Source organism: Vulpes lagopus, chromosome 18, assembly GCF_018345385.1.
Source record: "Vulpes lagopus strain Blue_001 chromosome 18, ASM1834538v1, whole genome shotgun sequence".
In the NCBI taxonomy this organism is placed as follows: Eukaryota; Metazoa; Chordata; class Mammalia; order Carnivora; family Canidae; genus Vulpes; species Vulpes lagopus.
In genome coordinates, this window is record NC_054841.1 from 45,859,680 (window position 1) to 45,872,356 (window position 12,677).

The 12,677-nt window shown below is 53.3% G+C and overlaps 1 non-coding gene across 1 annotated transcript; it reads right to left on the reverse strand.

Annotated features, from left to right (window-relative positions):
- Window positions 1-1,227: 1,227 nt before the first annotated feature.
- LOC121478477 lies at window positions 1,228-1,418 on the reverse strand. Its single transcript, XR_005984486.1, has one exon. It is a non-coding gene; the product is annotated as a U2 spliceosomal RNA (small nuclear RNA).
- Window positions 1,419-12,677: the final 11,259 nt, after the last annotated feature.

Genomic DNA, 12,677 nt, shown 5'->3' on the forward strand with positions numbered 1-12,677 from the left:
GCGACTAGTGGGCATTGCTTTGCTTTTAGTAAGCTGGAGATCACTTCCTGGTCTTGGGGGCAGGGGCTTCCAGGAGGGTACCCATTAAAAGAAAAGAGTGAATCTATCTAAATTATCTCTAAATAGCATTAGCTATAATGTTTGGAGGGTGTATTACATTTTATGGTAAGTTTGAAATCATTAAGAACCAATAATCCAACTTTTAAAAAGATGGGTATGTTTTAGTTAGAATTATCCTTAATTTTCTGAAGTCATATAAAAGGGAGAAATTTTCATTCACATAAAAGTCGCTTGGACTAGTTGGGGAATTCTATGTCTCAAACTATTGCCTTCTATTTTTCTGCTCAAATCTGTATTTGAAAAGGCAAGCTTTTTAATAAAGATTTTATTCATTTATTTGAGGAGAGAGAGAGAGAGAGTGCACGTGCCAGCACGAGCAGGGTGAGGGGCAGAGAGAGAGGGAGCCCGACTAGACTCAGGTTCCATCCAGGACAATGGGATCATGACCTGAGCCAAGGGTAGTCCCTTAACCGACTGAGCCACCCAGGTGCCTGAAAAGGCAAACATTTAGTTGGCATTGTTGAGCTGCTACTGTGAAAGCTTTAAGATGCATATAGAAATCCACAAGCAGTATAGAAGGTACACAATGAAAACCTAAAATATCCTCATCCCACAATTCAGAGAGACCATATGATAATGTCTATTTTTTTTCTTTTTCTAAAAGGTAGAGGACAATTTGCTCCCCTACAAAATGGGCCATGTCTTTGAAAGACACAGTCTGGGGATCCCTGGGTGGCGCACCGGTTTAGCGCCTGCCTTTGGCCCAGGGCGCAATCCTCGAATCCCATGTCGGGCTCCCGGGGCATGGAGCCTGCTTCTCCCTCTGCCTGCTTCTCCCTCTGCCTGTGTCTCTGCCTCTCTGTCTCTTTGTGTGAATCCATTCCTTCCGACCGGATCTGTAGAGGCAGTACGGCTGGTTGCATTAGAGTTCCCAAAAGTCCGGGAACGCTCAGCGGAAACAGAAGGCAGAGAGACGAGACCTCTGGTGTCAGAGCGCGCCAAGGAGGACGAAGAAAAGACCGCCTGGCACAAACGCAGGCTCCAGCTTGGCTTGAGACCCAGGCCCCGCAGCAGGCGCCCGAAACAAGAAAGGAGCAGGTCACAAGCCCAGCGACAACCGCGCCCCCCGCAAGGCAAAACTTCTGTTTGACAAGATTATTTCCCCCGAGGGGGTGCACCGTTCCTGGAGGTACTGCAATACCAGGTCGATGCGCGGAGTGGACGGAGCAAGCTCCTATTCCATCTCCCTGCTCCAAAAATCCATTTAATATATTGTCCTCGGATAGAGGACGTATCAGATATTAAACTGATAAGAACAGATACTACATTTGATCTTAGCCAAAAGGCCGAGAAGCGATGATAATGTCTATTTTTGATTCTGATGGCTATTCACACAGCAACTGAATTAATTATGCAGAAAAGGTACATATTTTGAGGCTTATTAAAAGCTTGAATTGTATACAAAGTGGCGTGGGCATTGTGTTACTTTTACTAAGAGGACTTGACCCATCATACCTTTTAGAAATAGACTTCACTGAAATTTTCAGCAGAAAGCTCTAAAATAGTGATATTTAATGTAAAAGTATGTCTTTAGTACCTGGCAGTGCCAGGAACAGCTTCATTGCAACCACTGCTAAACATACATTACAATATTCATATAAATTCTATTTGAATAACTTTCACGCCTTGCAAAGTCTGAAGAACCTTTTAAATGGATGTGGTGTTAGAATGTTTAAAGAAATCAATTTGCTTTTAAGAGCAGCTTTATCAGAATCCATGAAGGTTAGATTACAGTATACATGTGTGTCCTATAAATGGTGGGGAACAAAAAGAAAGGAAAAAAAAATCAATTCAGAATGGAAAAATCCCTGTCGGACAGAACATTACCAGTTTGTTATCCTGGGATCTTGATGAAGGCAAAGTAAGAACTTTTCAACCACATAGTTGAACTCAATCAGAACTTGATCCTCCAACTTTACAGTCATTAAAAGTAACGATGTACTAAGAATGGATTGCCTTGTTTATTTTGCATCCTTTGCATTTGAAAGCTCTGAACTCCTGCTGCAAGGTGAATTTTTATCCAGTTTCCCCATTTGATTAATTAACCCAGAACAGGTGGTCTGTCCAGTGCATCACCCAAGACCCTTTAGAGCCTTCCATCCCAGCTAGTGGGGCTGGGGGTGAGGCGGGCAGCGCTCCACAACCAGGGTCCTAATTGCTTTGTCTCAATTGCATGGGATCAGGGTGGTAAACTTTAAAAGGGTTGCATGAAAAGTAGTGTTTCGATTTGCCATGTTATTTCCTTCTGTTGCTGATACCATGGCTAATTTTATGAAAGGCCATCCTGGCCACATGACGGAGTGAAGTGGGAGTCAGTTAGTTACCAGGGGAGCAAACACGGCAGCCCATCCCTTAGCCCCTCGCTGGCCATGTGCCCATTAAGACCAAAACTCTGCCTTGGGGCAATATTGCCCCTCTACTGTGTCACCATGATGGGGTCTGGGGTGATTTTAGATACTCTTTCCTGATGCAGAAGCAGCCCCTCTGCCTTCCAATGTTATACCTCCCAAGGAAGAAGGCAAGGCTTGACTGGTTTTGTCTAGATTCATCTTGAGTTGGCCAAGCAGGTAGCCAGTGGGCGGGGGGGTGGGGGGGGGGGTGGGGGGGGGGCAAAGCAAAGGGACTGGCACCCTGCAGAAATTCAGGCGCTCTTAATCTATAGTAAAATTCTATTTCAATTTAATTTTCTTTATAACCTAAATGTATTCTTCTGGAAAGGGTTCTAGAGGATTCTGCAGCCTGCCAAAGGGGTCGCTGGTATCTGAAATGTTAAGAACCTGTGGGAGGTGGCTCCATCCCTCCCTCCACATGTGTGGTATGGGCCTTTCTGAGTGTCCCCCAGTCTGGCCCACCGCATCCCAAGCAGGTATATATAGAGTCAGGAATTGATCAAGACTCTTCATATTTCTTTAAAAACCTCCTCATATTTTATGGAATTTTATTCAAACCAAGGCATTTGTGACTGAGGGCAGAAAGAGTGTGTGAAAGGATAAATATACATCACGACTCCCACCCCATTTCCCAACCCTTGCCACTATGGCTCTTCATTTCCAAATGAGCTAAAGGTTTCCTAAGAGCAACTGAGCAGCTGTGAATTCTGATTAGCTGCAATGATGGTAAGTAGCATTTTATAGGGATGTTAAGGAGGGTTAACATATTTTTCCTTTTATAGCTCCAAACCAACGTTGAGTATGGTCGAGATCTTCCCTGTCAAAAACAAGATCTGCTGGCCACATGTGGTTATTTAAATACAAGTGAATAGAAATTAAATAAAATGTAAAAATCAGTTCTGCAGTTCCGTTAGCCACAGCTCCAGTGCTTGGTACCACATGTGGCTGGTGGCCACCACGTTGGAGAGCACAGACACGGGACATTCCTGTCGCTGCAGAAACATCCACTGCATGATACACCTAGAGTTCTTTACCTTGTTCACCCTTTCCTCTGGCCTGTCCCCTACTCAATCCATCCTTATTCTTTGGGTGTCTGACCGCCCCCTCACCTCACTGAAGTGAGAAATGTGTGATGGGATTCCTATTATACTCAGTTCAACATCACTACTTTCAAATCATTCAATGACCTGTTCATAACCTCCATGTGATGCTTTTGGAATTAGAAAGGGTGAGTGTTATCCTTGGGGCACCTGGGGCGCTTGGTCAGTGAAGTGTCTGTCCTTGGCTTGGGTCATGATTCCGGGATCCTGGGGTCGAGCCCCATATCGGGCTCCCTGCTCAGCAGGGAGCCTGCTTCTTCCTCTCCCTCTGTCTGCTGTGTGCTTGCTCTCTTCTGTCAAATAAATAAAATTGTAAAAAAGAAAGAAAGAGAGAGAGAGAGAAAGAAAGAAAGAAGGAAAGAAAGAAAGAAGAAAGAAAGAAAAAGAAAGAAAGAAAAAAGAAAGAAAGCAAGCAAGCAAGCAGGAGTATCCTTTTCACATCTTTGTAACTGGTGGGGAACCAGGCTTAGGGAGAGAAAGGCACTGTCCAAGGTTGCACATGGACACAAGCCATCTTCTTTCTTTCTTTCTTTCTTTTTTTTTTTTTTTTAAAGATTTTATTTATTCATGAGAGACACACAGAGAGAGGCAGAGACACAGGCAGAGGGAGAAGCAGGTTCCATGCAGGGAGCCCGATGTGGGACTCGATCCCGGGACTCCAGGATCACACCCTGAGCAGCCACTCAACTGCTGAGCCACCCAGGCGTCCCTCAAGCCATCTTCTGATTTCTGGTACAACTTCTCATGGTTTGTGCTTCATAAAAAATGTGCCATAGTCCTATGGTCTCAGTTTTAAAGGTGGATAACCCCTGGATTAGCAGTTTCTCTGGTAGGTGTCACTGTGGGAAGTGCAGGGGGTATGGGAGCAGGGGGACCTGGCTGTGTGACCCAACATGCTGTTTTCCTCTTGGGGCTCCAGTTTCTCCATCTGGAAAATTCAGGGAGGGAACTATTACAAAATGATGTGAAGATTGTTTTCTCCTCTAATAGCATATATCCTGGATTACTCTCTACTCACATGGCTCTTGATTATTTATTTCTCAAATGATTCAAAGACCATTTTAAAAAGTTTCTCTGCCCATGTTTTCTAGGCGGTAACCATTCCAACAGCCTTCCTACTGATTATTATTGATTTAATTTTATTTAAATGCAATTAATTAACATATAGTGTATTATTAATTTCAGAGGTAGAAGTCAGTGATTCAGCAATCTTCTGTAACACCCAGCGCTCATTGCATCGAGTGACCTCCTTAATGCCCGTCATCCAGTTACCCCCTCCCCTCCAGCAGCCCTCAGTTTGTTTCCTATAGTTAAGAGTCTCTTATGATTTGTCTCCCTCTTGGATTTTGTCTTGTTTTATTTTTCCCTCCCTTCTCCTATGCTCCTGTTTTGTTTCTTAAATTCCATATATAAGTCAAATCATATGACAATTGTCTTTCTCTGATTTGTTTCATATAATGTGATCCCCCTTAGTTCCATCCACGTCATTGCAAGTGGTAAGATCTCATTTTTCTAATGGCTGAGTAATATTCCATTGTATATATACACCATATCTTCTTTATCCATTCATCAGTTGATGGACATCTCAGCTTCTTCCCAGTTTGGCTCTTGTGGACATGGCTGCCATAAGCACTGGGGTGCAGGTGCCCCTTCAGATTACTATATTTGTATCTTTGGGGTAAATACCTAGTAGTGCAATTACTGCATTGTAGGGCAGCTCTATTTTTAACTTTTTGAGGAACCTATTGATAATTTAATAGGGTCATCTTTACTAAGATATTTGGATTGTCGTCTAGGTCCTCACTACCCCAAGGATGGTCCTTGGGGGCTTGTCAGAAATGCAAAATTTCAGGCCTGCCAAACCAGAATCTGCATTTTTATCAAAAGCCCAAGTGATTAATTTGAAACCCAGAGCTTGAGCAATCCCGATCTTGGCCCTGGGGAGACAGGAACAAATGCAACTCACCTATGTAGAAATCTACTCAGGGGGACCAAGTTGACACAGAGCAGCTATCATTTCTTCAAATCCTCCCAGCTGCACCCCTCAGGGTTTCCAGCTGGGGTTTGAGCTCCTTTCCTGGGCAGGACACATCCTCTCTGACGTCTGCCTCAGAAACACAAGCAAATCTGTGGAGAACACTTTGGCTCTGGAGTCTCCCGACTGAGGGACCCACCCTCCACCCTGCCACCTCTTCCATCCGTGTCATTAATGCTCTGACTGAAGCTCTCTGGCTCGTTGTGCACACCCCGTGGTCGTGCAGGCTGGGACAATTGGGAATGACAGTAGCGGGTCTACAGGATGTAGAGTCGGGTGGACCCTGGGCCAGGTGGCTGGGAGTTGCTGAATGGCTGCAGGGAAGACTCGGGAGATGTCCTAGGGGCCGGAGGCCCGCAGAGGGCCTAGGAGAGGGAGAGCAGGGTCCCATTGGGGTCGCAGCCCTGTGAGACAGCTTCTTCAGCCTGGAACAGGGGCTGAGGCAGGCCTCGGGACACGGAAGTCTGAGCTGGAGGGATGTTGGCAGTAGAAGATGTTCAGGCAGCGACACCCCGCAGTCTGCTCCGGCTGCCCCAGCCAAGTGCCCCAGCTGTTGTGGCTTCCGCAGCAGAGACCATTGCCTCCTAGTCCCAAGGTAGAACTGGGCAAGGTGTGTGCTGGCCCAGGTCCTCCCGAAGCCTCTGTCCTCAGCAAGCCAATAGCTGCCCTTGCTGTCCTCATAGCGTCTCCTCCGTGCGTGTATCTGTCCTAACTTCCCCTTCTTGCGAGGATGTCGGGCAGCTTGGACTAGGACCCCCCCCCCGCACCCCTGGCTCCAGATACAGTCACACCCTAAGGGGCTGGGGCCTGGAATGACAATGTGGGAGCTTGGGGGGATGCAATTCAGTCCACAGCGCTCCATCCCTGCAGCCTCTTTTGAGGAATGAGAGTGGCTCTGTCTGCACGTGGATGTCATACCCTGTGGCTGCGCAGGGTGTCCTTGTGTTCTGTGTTCCCAAAGCCAGAAGTCACCACACAGGACGCCCATCAGGTGTCCTGGACTCGAACCTCACCGACAGGGACTCTGCGCACTGTGGGGTGCCCCGGCCCCAACCAGACCCTCTGTGGGTAGGCAGGAATGTGAGCTGTGCTCAGAGAAGCTGCAGCTCCTTTCTGATGGGAGGAGACCAAGTCACCGTCCTTGAAGGTGAATTCTGAGGGAACAGGAGCCATAGCTGTGGGTGTGCATGGGGACAGCTGAATGTCCCAGGTTAGACCATGAGGGGCCAAAGGGACTGGCCAGCTGCTGCTGAGTCCCTGTGTCCCTCCTTATACACTCACTCTGTTCCCTGACACCTTGCTGTCCCAAACTAACTAGAAGAGAAAGATGCATGAATGGTGGACATTCCCAAGGAACACGTGGGGTGGAGGTCACTGGGATGGGCTGTTAGGTCATGGATGATCCCTGAGAGACCAACACCAGGTCTAGGATGAAGACAGAAGTGAGATCTCCAGGATCTGTATTTCAGTTTGGACTCCCAGAGGCAGAGCCTGAGACAAGGATTCATGTACAAGTAGTTAATAAGGGAACAGATCCCAGGAAGGACCAACAAGGAAGTGGGGAGGTGAGACAGGGGAGGGAAAGAACTCAGTACAGGGTGTGTGAGTGAGCAGATTGCCACTGAGGGCGGCTGGGCTCTATACCACTGCAGAACTCTGGGTGAGGGCATGGGCCGTGAGACCCCATTATTTCTCCTGGGGCAAGGAAGAGGTACTATTTATCCATCAACTGTTACCTGAAATTGGTTGAGGACCATGAACTTCCTGGCATTTGCCAACTACCCCAGAGGTCCAGCACTGCCCCTCCCCCATGTTCCTCCTGTAGGCAGTGATCCACATGAGTTGGCAGTATGCAGCCATTGGCACTGGGGGGGGGGGGTCTCTAAGAGCAGGAATCGACCTCCCCCTTTTATCTCAGTCTATGCTGAGGCAACTCTCAGGTTGTAGTAAGCAGAGTTAATGAGACTTGGAAACGTCTGGAAGTAAATACTTAGGTAAAATTCCTTTTCCCTATCTCCTTTATCAGGTAAAAGACAGGTAAACATTTAAAGACATAGAATCAACTGAGAATTGAAAATCAATTTTTCTTGTAACCTTTATCATTCTGGCAGGACAGAGGAGTTGCCTATGTCACCCAAACCAAAGAGATGGCAGGTCATGGGCTCAGGTGTGAGAACAGGACCTCTGGGGTGCCCCTGGGGTGGACCCCCATCCTGTTGCTCCTCGTTGTCAGGGAATACTCACTGGCCTAGACAGCCATAGGGTACCCTGCAGAGGGCCCTGGTGTGCAAGCTTCCTGGAAGCAGTCAAAGGGCTGATGCTGCCCCAACCAGCTGCTACCTGCGTCCCTGCTGCTAATGGACAGGGCAGGACCCTGCTCCAGTGGAGCAGCCTGCCTCCCAGGTGCCCTCCCCATCCCTCCCAACCCCCTCTTCTGTAATAGGGTAGAACACCCTGGTAAATCCCACCTCCACCCCCAGGATTCCTTCTGTGTAAGGACGTTGCTTTGTTCATATGCAGGGTACTTCTCTGAGACTCAGTTTTCTCATCTATATAAAGATAGATTGTGTGTGACAATCAGGTAAGAGGATGGAGGAGAGGAACCCGGCAGGCGCCTGACCACGGTGGATACTCAACACACTGTGGTGGCAGTCATCGTCTTCAGGTGTGGGGCCAGGAGCAGAGAACTGGGGCTTTCTTTGTACAGTTTAATGAACGAAGGCAAAAGGATGAAACCAGCAGCAATGAAAGGGATGGGATGTTTTTCATCTAAGGCTTTCAGTTGATGCTGGTAAAGATTCTGACAGGAGGGAACGTTTTGGGGTGATGGGGATGTTCTGTCTTGATCGCGGCAGTCACATGGTGTGGCACCAGCGGCTGGAAGAGCAGGGGGAAGAAAGAGGTTGGGCTGGACTGGATACCTTCGGCCTCTTCCATCAGGTTCCAGGCGCCAAGTTCAAGGGTAGAGCTTTAACTCTTCTGAAATTAAGATCGAGCAACCTGTCCTTCCTTCTACAAAACGAGCGGACAACACCCGCACACGCGAGCACCCGCACCCGCACCCGCACACGTGCCAGCCTTGGTGTGAGGGACGCTCCCCGCTCCCCACGTCTGAGTCCTGCAGGGCCCCGCGGCGCTCGGCCCCGCCCCCACAGCGACTCGCCCCAAGTCTTTTCTTATCCAATCGCGCCACCCCGCGGACAACGCGGGCACCGCAGACCCCCTCATCCGACTTCGACCGGTGGGCGGCGGGGGGGCGCTTGGAAAGTAAAAGGATCAGTTTGGAGTCACGAATGCCTTTGACGGGAGGTATTTCCACTTTGGGCGTCCAGGGCGAACCTATGCAGCCACCGGAACCGTGGGTCCTAGTTTAGGGGCGCCCAGGGAGGAGCGTACCCTGTCGGCCCCTGGCCCGCTGCCCAGGCTCACCTCTCAGGAGGCACCCGGCGGAGGCAGGGGGCGTCTACAGGCTGGAGGTGCCCCTGCGCCCCAGGCGAGGCCTCAGCACCAGGGGCTCTCGGCCGGGACGGCGCGTCCTGCCCCCTCGCGCCGACCTCCAAGCCCCGCGGCGGCCCGGCGTCTCCTCCTGGTGGCCAGAGGGCGCCACTGCACCGCTCGCCGCGGGCCCTCCCCCCGGGGGGGCGGCACCGCTCCTGGGCTCGGGGTCGGGCTGGGTGCGGGCGCGGCGGGCGCCGAGGCGAGGGCCTCTCCCCCGTGCACCCCTTACCCCCCGACAGGGCTCTCGCCGCCCGAGCCGCACCCTTCGCGTCCCCGCACCGGGCCCGACGCGTTCGCGGGCGCCGCTCAGGACCGCAGGGACCGCGCGGGTGTCCGTCGCGGGGCTCTCCGGGCGGCCCGGCTCCCTGGGCCTCGGCGCCCGCGCCCGCAGACGGCAGTGGGGCGGGGACGGCGGGCGGCGGCACGTGGAAGGGCGAGGCCGGGGAAGACCACGGAGCCGCCGGACTCGCCGCTCTGGCCCGGGTGTGCAGCCGCCGGCTCTCCCGGGCCTCGCCCCCCGGCCGGGGCCACGCCTCCGCGGACGCACGGCTCGGAGTCGGCAGCGGCCCGGGACCGCGCGGGGGTGCGGCGCGGCGGCCGGAGCGCGGAGCTCGGGCGCCCCCTGGCGGCGGCGGCGGCGGCGGCGGCGCGCAGCCAGCTCCTCGCGGCCGAGGCTCTGCGGGTGCGGGGCGCGAGTTCCGCGGGCCGGCAGGTGGCCCTGGGCCTGCGCTTCCCCACGTGCCCGGGTGGCGGCGCCGAGGCTTACATCGCCTCTTTATTAATAACGATGTCCCGGGAGGAAAAAAAATATCAGAGCCTTTAAACACAAGACTGCGTGGAAGAGAGGAGGGCGTGTGCGCGCGCGCGAGTTGGGGCGTTGGCGAAAGCAATAAAACTCGGATCGCTTCCGTGGAGAGATAGCGGCGCTGTAATGCGCGGGGGGGCGTCGGGGGTTTATTTGCAGATCCTGGATAAAAGATGATATATCGACACAGTTTAGAGTGTCATTGCGCCTGGCCTCTCAGGAAGCCACAAGTACATATTTCCTGAAATACCGGCCAACACAACATCTAATCCACAGGCCACTTAAGCCCGGGAGGGGAAGCGAACGTCTCACAAGTCCGTCCCGGTTTCCCGGCCGTGGGGCAGGAGACCCCGCCCGGACGGGATCTGGTGCGCCTGGGCCTGGACGCCCCCCCCAGCGGCCGCCTCCAGTCCGAGTCATCACTTAGGGATGGGCCTTAATAAACACGTCTGAGGACTGTCCTTATACTCGGCAAATATTGGATTAGCTTTTCAATGACCAGGCTCTCGAAAAGACTCGAGAAGTCCGCACCAGGTCTTCACTAAGCCTAACAGTCAATAGGTAAGGAGAGGAAGTTTGTCCCTGGCCGGGTGGGGGGCGTTGGCAAGAGGACTCCTGCTCTCACCAAGTTACCAGATGCCACTGCTGAACACGGCAGGCCACCAGATGGGGAAAAGAGGCCCCCAAGTTTCGGATTCGCCGGCATGTCCGCTCCTTGCTCTGCTCGTCGAGGGCTGAGTGGCCGCCCAGGGCGGCCTGTGTGGGCCCTGCTTGTTCCCGCGAGGCGGACTCCTCTTCAGCACAGACTCTGTTCAGGGGTTGCCCGCGGGAGATTCCGGCCAGGCCGCTGGGGACGGCGCGTGGCCCGAGTGATCCCCGACAGCCCTGGATACCTCAGACTGCTCAGGCGAGGAAAACCCGGCAACGCCCCGGAGGCTCTGCTCAGTGTCCCTGGGGCTGAATTTTGCTAAACAAACGATGCAGGAGACGGAGAACTCAAGCGCAACTTCCTCTCTCTTCCAGCACGAGGGGTGGCGGCGAAGGAAGTCTCCGAGCCGGTTTTCCGTCACCCTGAGATGCCGGTGGGGTCCCCGCGCGCAATTCGAGGGACAGAGGGCCGGCCACGGAGGGGTCCCGCTGGGTGGAAGTGGCTTCGGAAGCCGCTGCCGCTGAAACTGGCTGGTCCAGGGACCGGCGGCCCCTCGGCCTCCCCGAAGGCTGGCTCCGCGCGCCTGGCCGTCCTGGCTGGGCGGGAGCAAGGGACCGGATTTTCCTGGACTCTGGGGCCTCGCAGTCCGCGGGACCCGAGCATCCCCGGGCCTGGGGCACCGGGGTCTCCTCCTGAGGCGGGCACAGTCGGCGGGCTCCCACCAGAGGCCCCCAGGTAGGCCAAGCCTACTCCGGGCTGCAGCGCGCGGGGGCACGCAAAGTGCGCGCAAGGAGCCCCGACCCCGGAGGCGGACAGTTCAGATACCAGAGCCTGAGTGTTAGAGCCCATATTTGGTAGAAGAGACAGAGACGGAGGACAGAGACAGACTGGGTGGGGTGGGGTGTAGAGAGCAAGAGCGAGAGAGCAAGAGACAGAGAGAGCGAGAGCCCGCGAGAGAGGTATCCAGCGCTCAGTGTGTCACGGGGCCTAGGCGGGGCAAGCGCCCTCTGAAACCATCAAAGACAGGGGTGGCTTTTTTCCCCTCCTCCAGCCTCCTCCCCAATAGATATAGCACGAATTTTTAATGCGTCTTCCTTTCACAGACAACAATACAGGGTTTGAAAGCCGGACACAATTTGGGTTTTGTGCGGGTCCCTCCTCGCGCTCCCTCGGCCCAGCTGGCCATATGGAATCCAGCATGGAGCCCGCAGATGACAAAGGGACCCAGTGACAGGCCCAACAAAACCCCAAGGAGACTTCTGCCTGACTCCGGGATTCACTGCCTGCGATAAGCGCGCTGAATGGTGCAGGGTGGAGGGGGAGGAGAGGGAGGGAGGGTGGGCCCCTTCTCCCTCTTCCCCTCTCTCTGTCCCCTGCAATCCTTTCTCTGCCTCTTTTTAATATGCACGCCTCTAACATCCCCGGCTCCCAGCTCTTCCATTGTGCCGTTTTGTGCGGCCCGCTGTAGATTGGGCGAAGATAGACTGCCAAAGCGGACCCCGCGCCGGGTGCGCTCCCAGGGCGCTGGGGTTAGGGCCACACAGGGCTCTGCGGGCGCTTTTATTGACTCCACGGGACCCGAGGACAGAGGGAGGCAGGCGCGGACCCACCTCCCCAGCTCCTAGCCAGGCCAGTGCACATCCAGATTGCAGGCCTCCAGGCCTGGCCACCGCCCCAAATGCACCCTCATTGGGCCTTCAGTGTGCACACAGTGGAAGCCTTCCAGAATTTGGACCTTCCACTTTGCCTCATTCCTCCCTGGAGGCTGTGGGAGGAGGGGCTCCTAAGATCACTCTTGGCCTCCGGAAGCCCTAGGCCTGGAACAGTCAAAATCAACTGGAGCCTTGGGGGCTGTGCCTTAGGCCTCCTGACCACTCCACTCCAAGAGGCTCGGAAGTCTCACCTCCTTTCCCGTCGGATTGGGAAGTTACAGAGAAGTTACCAGTGGAATCTTGAGTAGTTGGTATCAGGGCAAGTTGGGCATCCAACCATTTCGCAATAAATGATTTGGGGAGAATTCTCTTGGCCTTTACAAGCAGCAAGAACTAAAAACCCAAACGTTTACATACTGTGGGGGAAC